At 40.9% G+C, this 2,509-nt stretch overlaps 1 pseudogene across 1 annotated transcript; it reads right to left on the bottom strand.

Moving 5' to 3' along the window:
- Nucleotides 1-1,277: 1,277 nt before the first annotated feature.
- LOC111550286 lies at nt 1,278-2,018 on the bottom strand (annotated as a pseudogene). The gene has a single exon (XR_002733992.2). The product of XR_002733992.2 is annotated as a peptidyl-prolyl cis-trans isomerase A pseudogene (transcript).
- Nucleotides 2,019-2,509: the final 491 nt, after the last annotated feature.

Here is a 2,509-nt window from a genome sequence, read left to right as displayed (position 1 = left end):
TTGACTGACAGCACTGCAAAAATGAGGAAGATGGTTTTCAGTGATGTGAAGTGGGTTTTCTAAGACAACAAAGGTAGTTGATAGTAGGTCCAAAAAATCCAGTATCATTTACCTTGGGAAAACAGTAAGTACATACAGTAAGACTTCGTTTAATGCTGTCAATAGGTTCTTGGAACTGCAACTATAAGCAAAGCCACATAGAACAAACCAATTTATCATAGGCTAATTTTTACCAACAAGAATTAAGTTTTTACAGCATATTCCTGGGTACAAAACTTCACCAAACTTCTAAGTAAAACCCTCAACACTTCTAATATTAGACAGTAACATACCTGTAACCTATGCATACATTTCAGAGAAATTAATAAAAATAAGCAAGATACTTAGCGCTTCCATTTTCTGTGAAGCAGTGAGTGACAGCAGTCACAGTGGTGGTGGGTTAAATCAAAGAATAAATGTTTGTAAATCAAAATTCATAAGAAGCACCCACTGCCACACAGTTCAAACGCTGACAATCACAAACATGTCAGGATCACCACATGATCATTTATTACCATGTGTTTGTTGGATTATCATATACTTTCTATGAATTTTCATTGACAGTAGTTTGTCTTCATTCATCCATCCATTTTTCAGCCTGCCTATTCCAATTCAGGGTCATAGGTGGCCAGAACTTATCTCAGCAGCATAGGGCCACCCACATACACCCTCCCTGTGCCCGGCAGGGACCTCGTAGATTTGCGAATTCACCTCATGGGCACATCTTTGGGATGTGGAAGGAAACCAGAGTACCTGGAGGAAATCCCATACAGACCTGGGGAGAATGTGTCCACTCCATACAGTGGCCCCAGCCAAGAATCGATTTCTTTTATCATCAATGTTATAACAAAAGAATGTTGAAGAAATAACATTATTTGAGGACCCACTGTGTATGATTTTTCCTGTCAATTTCCAACTTTCTCTGTGAAGGTATTATTTTTCATTGCTTAGCTATCACGTATGAAGTATCTAATATCTGATGGTTTCCTAATTCATACATTACATGCATTACCATCTTCATTTCCCCACCAGCTCACCAAAGCTGTTAATCATGCCACTGACTCAGTGAGTTTCTGAAATGAAGCAGAGATGAGGGGCATGAGCCTGGCAAAATTTGGTTGACGTGAAGCCACAGGGACTCAAAGACATGGAAAGTCCTAAGACATGAAGTAGTCCACAGTTCATTCAATGGTTGCATTTCTGAAAAGATACTGGGATTATCTGATTTTTTTTGTTTGTTTGTTATTTAGTTTTTATTTCATAATCATAAACTTAACTCTGCAATCCAGCTAGGCATGGGAGAGAACAAGGAAAACATGGAACCCAAAGGGAACTGCAGCGAGAGCAAAGATTCTAGGATACTGTGAGCAAATGGGGTGGAGGGGTGCTCTCCTGAGCTACAGAAGGAATGGTCTGGTGGTTAAGATAAAACACAAGTCAAACTTATTCGAGTTGTCCACAGTCAGCAATGGTGATCTTCTTGCTGGTCTTGCCATTCCTGGACCCAAAGCGCTCCATGGCCTCCACAATATTCATGCCTTCTTTCACTTTGCCAAAGACCACATGCTTGCCATCCAACCACTCAGTCTTGGCAGTGCAGATGAAAAAGTGGGAACCATTTGTGTTGGGTCCAGCATTTGCCATGGACAAGATGCCAGGACCTGTATGCTTTAGGATGAAGTTCTCATCTTCAAATTTCTCCCCATAGATGGACTTGCCACCAGTGCCATTATGGCGTGTGAAGTCACCACCCTGACACATAAACCCTGGAATAATTCTGTGAAAGCAGGAACCCTTATAACCAAATCCTTTCTCTCCAATGCTCAGAGCACGAAAATTTTCTGCTGTCTTTGGAACCTTGTCTGCAAACAGCTCGAAGGAGACGCGGCCCAAGGGCTCGCCGTCGACGGCAATGTCGAAGAACACGGTAGGGTTGACCATGGCTAGTAGTACAAGAATTTCTTCGGCGGCAGCGTCTGCAAAGCCTATCTGATTTTTAAATAAGGAACATTAGAATAGAACAACTATGTGAGGTACAGACTGAGATTGCTTTGTATAGCAAACAGCACAGTGGCCACAGAGCCAGCAACTCACAAGTTTATTTTAGTAGCTTTAAAATACAGTCAACACTTGAACAACATAAGTTTGAATTGCACGGGCACAATTATATTCAGAGTGTCTTCTGCCCCTGCCACTCCTCACACGGCAAGACCAACTCCTCCTCTTCAGCCTGCTCAACGTGAGGATGACAAGGATAAAGACCTTTACGATGATACACCTTCACTTCATGAATAGCAAATACTTTTATCTTCCTTGTAACTTTTAAAACCTGTTCTTTACTCCAGTGTGCTTTATGGTAAGAATATAGTATAAAATACATGTAACATATAAAATAAGCATTAATTTACTGTTTATGTTAAAGGCAAAGCTTCCAGTCAACAGTAGGCTATTAATAGTTAACTTTTAGGGG

The sequence above is a fragment of the Piliocolobus tephrosceles genome, chromosome 5, assembly GCF_002776525.5.
Source record: "Piliocolobus tephrosceles isolate RC106 chromosome 5, ASM277652v3, whole genome shotgun sequence".
In the NCBI taxonomy this organism is placed as follows: Eukaryota; Metazoa; Chordata; class Mammalia; order Primates; family Cercopithecidae; genus Piliocolobus; species Piliocolobus tephrosceles.
The sequence above is the reverse complement of the archived record's forward strand: the minus strand, read 5'-3'. Positions and strand labels throughout refer to the sequence as shown.